Below are 11,619 nucleotides of genomic sequence, written 5' to 3' on the forward strand. Positions count from 1 at the left end.
GTGGCAGGGAGTCTGGGCTGTGATGTTCAGAAACAGCTTATGGGAAGATCTATTTGTGCTGTCAACTACAGAAAGAATTTCCTGTAACTCAGGGAATCGGGTTTCAGTAAAGATGAGGGGTTTTATTTATGGTGCCAAGATGGAGCCCAGGGCCTTGCACATGGTATGCAAGCATCTTACCACTGGGCTACACCTCCAGCTCCATCCAGTTAAGGTGGTTATTTGATCTTTTAAGCATTCCTGCAGCTACTTCTAAAGAAGACAAAGAAAATTAGGATTTCCCCTGCATAAATGCATCATTCTGAATATGATAGTAGCTAATCCTGTATGACTCCAAAGCCCACACTAAAAGACATCTTTAAAAAAATCAAAATAAAATAGTCACAACATAGTTAGGTTTTAAAAAAATGTTTCAACAGAAAAGAAATAATGAATTAGAGTGTTTTACATTTAAAATTCATAAGTGTTGCCTTGGTCAGGTTGTATGTCCTCCTCTTCTGGTCTCAGCCTCCAGCCCCTAGACCAGTGGTCCCCAACCTTTATGGCACAGGGACTGGTATCATGGAGGACACTTTTTTCCACAAATGGTGGGTGGTAGAAGGTTGGTACTGGGATGATTCAAAGGAGCACACAACCTAGATCCCTTGCGTGCACAGTTCACAGTAGGATTCCCACTATGAGAATCTAAGGCCACTGCTCATCTGGAAGGAGGCAGGGCTCAGGTAGTGACAGCGTTGAGGAGTAGCTATAAACACAGATGAAGCTTCAAGCACTCATCTGGGGCTCACATACTGCTGTGAGGCCTGTTAGGAACCAGTACTGGTACTGGCCCTGGGGGTTGGAGACCCTGCCCTAGGCCACCTGATGAGTACCTATTCCAAACTGGGCAAACATATTAGCCCAGCTCTGGGCAAGTGATTGGTCCAGGCATGAGCATTTGACCCAAGATAGCTAAGTGAACTCTTTTTCCAAGCCTCCACTTCCCCCTAGTTCTGTTTGCAAGATGAAGTGCTTAACTTGGTGCCTTTTGCAACTAGGGTCTAATTATAAGGAGAAAGACTAATGATAGTAGAGGAGACAAACAAACAAGCAGGAAAAAGCTGGGGCAAGATGGGGGAAGGAGAAGGAGATGAATAAATGCTTGTGCATTTGAGCCCTGGCTCCGCATGTGCTGGAGTCCAGCTTCAACACTGAGTCTTTTCTAGTACTATTGGTCTATGATTTTTCCTTTCTGGCTTAAACTGGTTTGAGTTGGGTGAGGAGTAGGCTTAGAGTGAGTCAGATGAAGCATTTAAGGTGCAAACTTTAAGGGGGCATGTGTAGGAAATAGACTATGGGCCCCTCCTTATATTTTGCATCACTGGCTCCTCACTTGCCACCCCTTAGTCTTTGACCATGAGATGTGCTTCACTGACTTGTAACAGAATACATTCTTGGCTAATAGCAGCTCTACCTGTATTTTGTAAATGCAGGCTAAAAACATTCTATTAGCAGTATATCTTATAGAACACAGACAACTGGATCAAGTACATGGTTTCTAGGTTAAGAGAGGAAATCCTAGCCAACTTCTCTCTTCATTAGGGAGCATGGTTTGTGTTGGATATCGCTGAGTCACATATCACTGCAACTCTCTCAGAGCTCCTCCTGCTGACTTGTGTTAGGGTTCATGGGACAGAAACTGTGCACTCACTCCCCTTCTGTAGATGACAGCATTTGCAACAGTGCTTGTTACATAGAAGCTGCTGGAAAAAATTTGCTAAGTTGAATCAAACAGGACCCCAATTTTTGATGACTCCATGCTAATCTAAGAGTAGAGTGCTCCCCCTTTCTGGCCTAGTTGACTAGCTGTTTTCTCCCTGACCAGGGTGATTAGCTCAGGGATGGTGTGTTAGTTACTTTTCTTATTGCTGAGACAAAATATCCAGCACCCAAAGTTAAAGGAGGAAAGGTTTATTGTAGCTCACAGCATGTAGAGGTTTCAGGTCATAGTCACTGGCTCCAAGGCAGGGTGGCATGGCAGAAGGGCATCTCAGAGGAGAAACAGTTCATGGCAGGCAGAAGGCAGCAAAGCAGCAAGCAACAGCAGCAGCTCTCTCTCTGTCCCTTATATTCCATCCAGGCTACCTGCTCTCAGGGCAAGTAGCACTCACACCCAGGGTGGGGCACCCTTTATCCCAGCATAGCACACTTAATCCCAGCATCAACTCCCTAGATCCAGCTACCTCAGAAAAGCCCCACCTATGACCATGAAGCTTTTGGGGGACGTAGACTCAAATCCCAGGACTTTGGGAGTCCCAAACTGTTATGGTTTATATCTATATAAAACATAGGGAGGGAAGAGAGAGAGGAAAGGGAGAAGGAGAGGAGAGAGGGGAGAGGAAGTGAGATAGACAGAGCAATATGTGTCCTGATGATGGAGTTTAGAACCCTAGATCCAGCCAATCCAGCATTTTTCAGTCATTTCAACAAAAAGATTTTAGCTTTTTTTCTTACACAAGTTTGACTTGGGTTTCTGTATTTGTCACTGAAGGGATCCTTATTAATAAATTTTAAATTTTCTGTATCTGTGAGGACACTATTGGTGAAAGTACTTACCAATGACCAATTCACTGGTTTGATGATAAACTTTACACAGTAAAATTTATTATCTCATAAGAAGTTTGATCAAAACTCCAACTCCGTTTCACTATGATCCTCTTAATTTTTCCTTTCTCTGTGTACTGGTCTTGGTGGCAACAAGATGGCTTCTATACATTCAGAATTCAGATAAATTGGCCAGAGGCAGATAATGGACTGTCTCTTCCAGCCTGTGCTTCTTAAGACTTTTCCTAGGAGCTCCTCAGCAGACCTCACCTGCTGGGAGCGATGCGCTGTAGATCACTATGGCTAGGCCTTACTCGCCTCCTTCCCATGGAGAGCATGGTGGAGCAAGGCCTGGCCAAGAAGAGGACTATTTTCCTTCCCACCCATTCCCATTTGCCAGAGAAACATCAAGCATTATCTCCTGCAGACTCTAGCCATTCTCTGTTCCAATCAGGCATCCTCTTTTGGTTTCCTTATCTACACTATAAATAAAGGTGCTGAGGATGCAAGTCAAGCTTTTTGTCTCATCAGGACAGAGAGTTTCCACCTGGCCTAAGCCATGTAAACTTTACTGTCGTCTTTGTCTTCTTTGTCTTATTAAGTTTCTTAATCTCTCACCTTCATTTCTCACTCTGTGAACCCTTTAGTCACGTGGGCTGTGGCACCCACCTCCTGCCTTCTGATTGGACAGCCCATGTCACATGGCCATTTCTAAACCAATCCTTGGCCCTGGCTGGTTGGACCACCCTGGGTGGCTGGGTCTGAGGTCAAGGTCCACCTCCCTGTAGCAGAGACTCCTGTATTTGTCCCTTTCTCTCCAGGACCCAGAGTCTGTTTTCTCTCAGGTTCCATCCTATACTGCACAGACAACTCCCTCCTGTGCTGGGGAAAAGCATTTTGCTTGAGCTTGTTCCCTGTCCAGCTGCCATACTATTTCCCTAGTTCTTCTATTGGAGGTAGATGGGCTCTCGGTTGGCTATGCAGAAGGGCTCTTTTTCCAGTCCTTTCCTCAGGATAGACCAGGGCCCTGGACAGCAGAACTAAGGCCAAGGAATGGAAGTGTCAGAAATTCAAGATGGGTGACAACAGATTCCTTGTTAGGTAGTCAGCTCTCCACCAAGGATGGTGTTGGAGCAATGGTGACATGACTGTCTTTGAGTCAGTGTAGACAGATTTCACCTACTGGGGGCACCTGGATTTGTCCATTCATTCATTTATTTATTCAACAACTATCCATTAAGTTCCTACTATATACCAGGTAGTGAGTTAAGCATTGACAATATGGCAGTTCACACATACAGCTGGGTGCAAGTAGTGGACACCTGTAGTCCCAGCTATTTGAGAGGCAGGATCTCTTGAGTCCAGGAGTTCAAAGCCAGCCTGGAGAGCATAACAAGACCCTGTTTCTAACAAGTGCAAGTGGAAGGACCCAAGTTCGATCCCCGGTACCAAAAAAAAAAAAAAAAAAGAAACAAACAAACAAAAAACTTGCCAAAGATAGAGCTCCTGGGTGCATTCAGTTTAGAATTTATCAGGAGAGATGAATCTTAAATGAATAACAATGCACCTAAATACATAATTACAGGCTATAGTAGGATGATCCCCCAAAGTCTCTTCTAATCAGAGACTTATAATTTCATATGTAAGATGCTTATCTGACTGGCACATAGTAGATGTTCAATAAATGTTCTTGCTGCTGTTATGCTCTAACCACAGAAGCCCTTTGGTTACATTTTGGTCTCTCAACCATCTATAATACTGTCCTTATATGACCCATTTGCCATTTAGTCACATAGCTTCATTTTATTATTCAACTTTTAATTTCTTTTTATAATAATAGTAATTTTTTTCATGAATTCTACAACTTTCAACTTACCAAATGATGCTGAATAGATTTAACTGGTTAAAAAAATAAGTTATTCAAATCCGTCAAATTCTTTGCCTCCATTTTGTAGCTCAAGAACACAAGTAATATGGGAAAGGAGAATTCCTTACTGGTCTGCAGCAAGTTTCACACATCAAAGTGGTCCTGTGTGGAAAGCAAGGATCTTACCTCGTTTTCTAGCTGAGGAAACTTAAGTTTCACCATGTTGAAATGGTTTGGCCAGCACTTGACAGGAGAATGTGTTTCTTTCTCCAGTCTTCAGGTGGCTTGAACAGAATGCCAGCTGAAAGGCACCCAGAGAAGCATCTACTTCCAATTTTAGTATATGTGCTGCCGAAGCGAGCACAAGAGAAGCATCTACTTCCATCTCCCCAACTTACAGGTGAGAAGCTGAGGCACCAGCAGGTAATGGCCCCACCAGAGGTGACATGGCAGGTGTATAGCTGAACCTGAGGTAGGACTTGGGGTATCGGACTCCAAGTCTGTCCCAGTTCACCCTTTCCCAACCTACAGGGTACCAGTGCCTTCCCATCTACCAGTTGGCTTTTTATAACCAGGTGAGGCTGGAAGTAAAGTGGTAACAGGAATGGTCACAGGGCCTGCAGGCAAACAGCAAGGCTGAGGCTTCAGAGGGCCCCTGTACACAGTCCAGGGTGGGGCCCAGTTAGAGCCTCAGCACGCCCTTAAGTCTGCAGACCTTCCAGGCTTTTCCTTCTTCATCTCCCTTTCCCAGCCCCATGCTCCAGCTTTGCCCTCCGCAGTCTGTTCTCCTAGTGCCTCCCTGTGACTAAAAATATCAACTGCAGCAACGACTGAACACCTGTTCCCAGGAAAATCTTGAGATGGTAGAGACCAAAGGACCCTTAGAGATTATTTCACAGCTTGCGTTTTCCCAGTGGTGGGCTGACTTGAGCCTAGATTAGAATCCTGGCTTCCAGGCCAGTACTTCAAATGGGCTGTCACTGACTAAATATTTGAAAAATAGTGATGTGTGTGATTCAAGTAAGTCAATGACCCAATCAATTGTCAAGTTATTTTTAGGATCAAAAATGTGAACTAAGGGGCCGGGGATTTAGCTCAGTGGTTTCACTGCCTGCTGTGCAGACTCAAGGACCCGAGTTCAATCCCTGGTACAAAAAAAAAAAAAAAGCGAACTAAATCAAAGTTAGTTTTGTTTCCTGATTAAGCATATAGCTCTAGAGAAAGAAAGAGTTGGCTGATCCCACCCCTTCAGCTCACTGAGTCTCAATTTCTGTGTCTATAAAATAGAGATGAAATAGCCCTGAACTCCTTTGCAGGTGTGAAGCAAGAATGGCGTGAGATGCTGCGTGTGAAGCACAGTGCCAGGCTTGCCAAAATTCATTAAAGGCCTAAATGTAAAACCTAAAGCTATAAAACTTTTGGCAGAAAACAGGAGAAAATTTTTGTGATGTTAACTTAGGCAAAGATTTCTTAGATGCAACATTAAAGGCATGATATATAAAAGAAAACAAAAGAAAGTTGGACTTCATAAAAATTCTGAACTTCTGCTCTTCAAAAGACAATCTATAGAAGACAAAGTCAAGCCACAGATTTGAAGAAAATATTGGCAAATGACATATTTGTTAAAGGATTTGTATCCAAAATGTGTGAAGAACTCTCAATAATCAGAAAACTAACAGCTCCCCACCAAAACAGGCAAGCCAGGTGTGGTGGTGCATACCTGTAATCCCAGCACTCAGGAGGCTGATGGAGGAGAATCCTTGAGCCTAGGACTTCGAGGTCAGCCTGGGTAACACAGACAGATCCTGTTTCAAAAATAATGACAAAAAATGGGCAAAATATTTGAACACATACTACAACCACAAGGATATATAGGTGGCGAATAGCACATAAAAACATGGTTAACATCAACAGTGATTAGAAAATGCAAGATGAGGTATCATTACACATCATTAGAATGTTCAAAACTCAAAAGGCCTTTCATACTAAATATTGGTGAGGATGTGGAAGGCCTGTGTAAACTCTCATACACTTCTGGTGGAAATGTAAAATGGTACAACCATTTGGGGGAACTGTTTAGCAATTTCTTTAAATTTCCTCTCTAATTCTCAAGTAGCTTTAGTAGAATCTTGCCTGAAAGATGCCAAAGCAAGCACTTACTTCCATCTCCCCAGCTTACAGGTGAGAAGCTGAGACTTCAGCAGGTGATAGCTTGCTGGAGGTGACATGGCAGGTGTACAGCTGTGCCTGACTCTAAGTCTGTTCCAGTTCACTTTCTCAGCCCCTGCAGTATTGGTGCCTTCCAGTGACCAAATGACTTGTTTAGAACCAATGGATTCCCTCAATTTCATGTGATCCAGCCCCTGCAGTCCTAGGAGTTTATCCAAGAGAGATAGCTCATGACTGTACCAAGACAAATAAAAGCATAAATGTTCACAGAACTATTTGTAATAGTTAAAAACTATAAACTATCCAAATGTCCATCAATAGGTAAATGGGTAAACAAGTTGTATATTCATACAATGGAATATTGCTTGGCAATAAAAAGGGAATGAACTACTATTAATACATGCAACATGGAAAAATCTCAAGAGAATTATTATTCTGAGTGAAATTATCCTACTCTGAGCCAGAGGGGAGAGAATATATACTGCAAACTGATCTAGAGACAGGAAGCAGATGGGTAGTTGCCTGGGGATGACTGAGGGTGAGTGACGTAGGAAAGGGATTACAAAAAGTGAATGAGTTTGGAGAATATATTCACTGTTGTGATATTGGTGACAATTTCACAAGTGTAGACATATGGCAAAAATGATAAAACTAGCTGGGGATTTAGCTCAGTGGTTTTGCCACCTGCTGCACAAGTGCAAGGACCCAAGTTCGATCCCTGGTACCAAAAAAAAACTCAACCAAAGATTATAAAACTATGCACTTTAAGTATGTATTTATTGTATGTTGATAAAGCTGTTAAAAAAGAAAAGTAGAGTGCCTGGCCCCTAACACTGCCTTATGGGACTTCGTGGTGAAGCAAGGACTGGTCAGTTGCCCCCAGAGACTCATCCTTCTCCTGTAGCATGTGGTGCCTGTCACTCCATCTGGGAGAACCCTTTTCTTTTAACAAGATCTCCCACCTTCTCTGCTGGAACCTTTGGCTGCACAATGGTATACAAGTCCCACTGATCCAAAGGAGACTGAGAAATTGAACCTACTGGGTATAGACCCAACCCCAACAGCATGTCATCTCTTTTAGGACATCCTCAAAGCCTACATTCTTCTATGATCTTCTGACAGCAGCAACATCATAGGTGAAAAGTGGATAACTCACTGACAGGTAAATCTGATTCCTTCCTCTTTTGGCGTTTCACAAATTATCTTGAATTGTAGTCTTTGGGTGCTGTCCCACCTTTACTAAATTGTATCCCAACACATTTCCTTTTTGACATGGCTACTGCGAAGCTCACAGTCAAGATGGGGTTCAACTGTATGATTAACTCATCCTAGGTGTCTATTACTAGGTATTTTCCTGCTCTTGTTAACTGATTTTCATTTTTTCTTTATAACTGTATTTATTTCTGATCTGTTTTATAGTGTGTTCTATTTTATGAAGTCTCAGATTTGTTTTACAAATTGGTAGGGTTTAAATAGTTGTAAAAGGGCTAGGGATTTAGCTCTGTGGCACCACACCTGCCTTGCAAGCGCAAGATCCTGAGTTCGATCCCTGGTACCAAAAAAAAAGTTGTAAAAATTCTCCCCACACCCCTTTGCAAGATTAGAGAGCATGTCTTGGACATTACTCCTGTATGCCACTGTGTGTGGGAGAGAACAGTGTGTGGCATGAATGCTCATTTAAACTATGTTCAGGCTGGAGCTGGGGGTGGTGGTGGTGCACACCTGTAATCCTAGCCCTCAGGGGGCTGAGGAGGATTGTGAATTCAAGGCTAACCTGAGCTACATAGCGAGACCCTGTATCAAAAAACAAAACAAAACAAAAATCAAAAACAAAACAACCCCCCCAACAAAAAATAAATGGTTATAGTTTAGATCTAAAATGCCTAAATGTATTCAGAAGTGGGGCTTTTGGAAGGTGATTGGATTGCAGGGGCTCTATATTCACTAATGGTCTGATGAGAATCTGCTGTGTTGGGGGAGAGCCACTGGAGGCATAACTTAGAAGGATGTATTCTTGTGCCCCACAGCTCCCTTTGCTCTACTTCCTGGCTGCCATGGGTTAAGCAGATTTCTTCTGCTGTGCCCTTCCACCATGACATTTCTGCCTTGGAGCCAGCTGACCATGGACTAAACTCTCTGAAACCATGAGCCAAATAAACCTCTCCTGTCAGTTTCAGGTGTAAGGTATTTTGTCAGGGGGTGGGGGGGAGGGAGATATCAAACGGGAAGATCACTCAATAGTAGAGCATTTGACTAGGATGTTCAAGACTCTAGGTTTATTCCTTAGCACAACAAAAATTGTTGCATATATTAGATAATTTTTGATAATTATGTTAGGGGCTCTACCAAGGGAAAGTTCTATAAGGAAGCTGGATGCTATTATCAACATCTTTTCTGTTTCCTGTTTCCCATGGCACCTGTCTGGTCATATTCATGCAGATACTAAGGCGACTGATCTTGTATCTATTTGGCCCCTGGGGAATGCCTAAGAAGCATTTACCCAGTGATTTTCATGGAAGTTTTGCTCCTCTGAAGGCATATGTGAGTTTAAGTCTCAGGTGATATGCTTTCAGTCATGGCACTGTCCTCACTAACCTGTCTGTCCCAGGTCAGCTCCCCCACCCCCTAGAAGCTCCGCCTGATGCCTTAGGAACTTATCTCACTTTGTCCAAGTTAAGGATGCATTTTAACTTGTGATTCAGTGAGGACAACCATTCCAAGCTGGGAATGGTTCCCTAGTGACATGTGACTGCAGCTGAAATTGCCCATCTCTCATCGGCCAGCCTAACAAAGCCTGCATGATACAATTTTCAAACTTTCCAAATATGATGTGCTCAGCATGGCTAATGAAGGATTTCAGCCTTTGGCAAAAAAGGCAGAGTTATTTAAAACCAAATTGTCTCATTTTTTAAAAAAAACAAACTCAAAAGAAACCCATAAAAGGGCCTGGAGGATAAAATAAGAAAGTCTGTGGGGGAGCCCCCCCCCCCCCCCCGCTATAGATTATGCCCAAAGCAGGCTGTAGCAATGCAGGCTGTAAAGAGTTAACCCCACAATTGGGTTGTTTATAGAAGTGAGTCTGGCCGGAGCCTATATGCTGAGGTCAGAGTGACTCTTACCCAAATTCCATTCCTAGAATTTAAACCTTCTTTACTAAAAAGACAAGGTTATTTGCTAACCACAAGCTATATTTTGTCTGTTCTGTTCCTAATTCAAGAATACTTTGTCTCTTCCTTTACAAGCCTTACCTTCATCAACAATGCATCCTTAACAACTACATGTAGCCCGTTTACTCTGACCTGTGATGTCACTAATAAATATCAGTGGCTTTGGTTGGCCAGGGCCTTTGGTTGCTCAAGCACTGGACATCCTGGCTCCCCATATCTGTCTCTTTAACTCTGTCTCTGTGTCTTTTTTCTCACCTTGTGCTGTAGCACAAGCAGATAAGAATCTGCTGCAGGGGTCTCTGGTAAAGGTCCAAGATAGGACCCTAAACAAGAACTCCTAACCTATTTGTGATGGAGACACTCCCCTAGTTTTCAATTTTATGGCCTCCTCTTTGTTCTTTCCCTTGGTGTGTAAGGATATGGGAATTTTGATTGTTAAGAACAAAACAGGTTAGATCATGCCCTTGCTCAGCCTCAAAAAACTTTAGTGGATCCCATCCCCAAAATGATGGAGTTTAAAGTTTTGCTTTGGCATTCAAGGACCTATAGGATATGACCTCAACCCTCCTTTTCAGTTACATGCTCCTTGTTCTCTGTCACATGTCTTGGGCTCCACCCATCCTGCTCCACTCTTGCAAGCCTTGCACTTTTGCTCATGTTTCCCTGCTGCATGAAGTCTTCGGTACTCCCATACTGGTCTGCCACTCCATCCTCCCTTCTGTTGACAGAACTCAAATCCCTTTCTAGGTGAGAATAAAGAGCACCCTCACAAGTGCATGCCACTGGTGGCACTGCCTTAATTCCACTAGGCCTGGGACAATAGGTTGTATTCATCAGACCCTAAGTAGCCAGAGACAAGATCCTGGCTGAGTAAGGTTATATTCCCAGAGCCTTGGATGCAGAAGACCCTTGGAATTGTTGGTCGTGGAGTGACTGGACTTTTTTTTTAATTCAAGTTTTATTAATTCAAAGTACGCCATACATTTATATCCAAAAGGTACAAAAAATACCTGTCTGTTGTCTAGCCACCTAGTTTCCTTCTGTGGAAAGAGCTAATTATGATTAGCTTCTTGTGAATCTTTCCAGAGACATGCAAATATGTTCTTCCTTCTTTTAAAAATAAGTGGGGTCCACCCGGGATTTAGCTCAGTGGTTTTGCCACCTGCTGTGCAAGTGCAAGGACCCGAGTTTGATCCCTAGTACCAAAAAAAAAAAAGTGGGGTCATACAGTTCTGTAGTCCTCTTTTTCACTCTTAAAATTTATCTAATCAATTGGATCTTGATAACATGTAGGTTCATTCTTCATTTAAAAAGTGCACCAATGGGTGATCTTGATTTGGGTCACTATACTCATCTTTGTAGTTTCAAGAATTTAAAGTGTAACCTGTACAAAATAGGTTAACAAACAATTTCTTTTACAGATGGATGTTTAGGATCAGATTTTTAGGTATCCCTGATTATTTTAGGAAGGAAATGCCTTATGGTGGTCAGAAAAGGTCCATGACCGACCACCTGGGTGTGAAGCCCATCTCCATTACTTTTAGTTGTACGATCCTGAGCAAGCTCAATGAGCCCGTTTCCTCATCTGTAATCTGCACTACAGCAGGGTTGTGAGGATTAAATGGAGACCTTAAAAGCTTTTATGTAACAGTATCTGACAAATAGGCACCCAATAGCTGCTGTTACGTTTATTTAATAAGCAATATATTATTCTACGTGGTGATGGCAGATTAAGAGGCTACTTAGGGGACCTAATTTGTTGTCTTGAAGTAGAGATAAGGGCTGTGGGGTTCTGTAAAATCCTCAGCAGTACGGTTTTGAGTACATTCTCTA

Source organism: Heterocephalus glaber, unplaced genomic scaffold, assembly GCF_053883595.1.
Source record: "Heterocephalus glaber isolate CG9 unplaced genomic scaffold, H.glaber_assembly_v1.0 deba00001452, whole genome shotgun sequence".
In the NCBI taxonomy this organism is placed as follows: Eukaryota; Metazoa; Chordata; class Mammalia; order Rodentia; family Bathyergidae; genus Heterocephalus; species Heterocephalus glaber.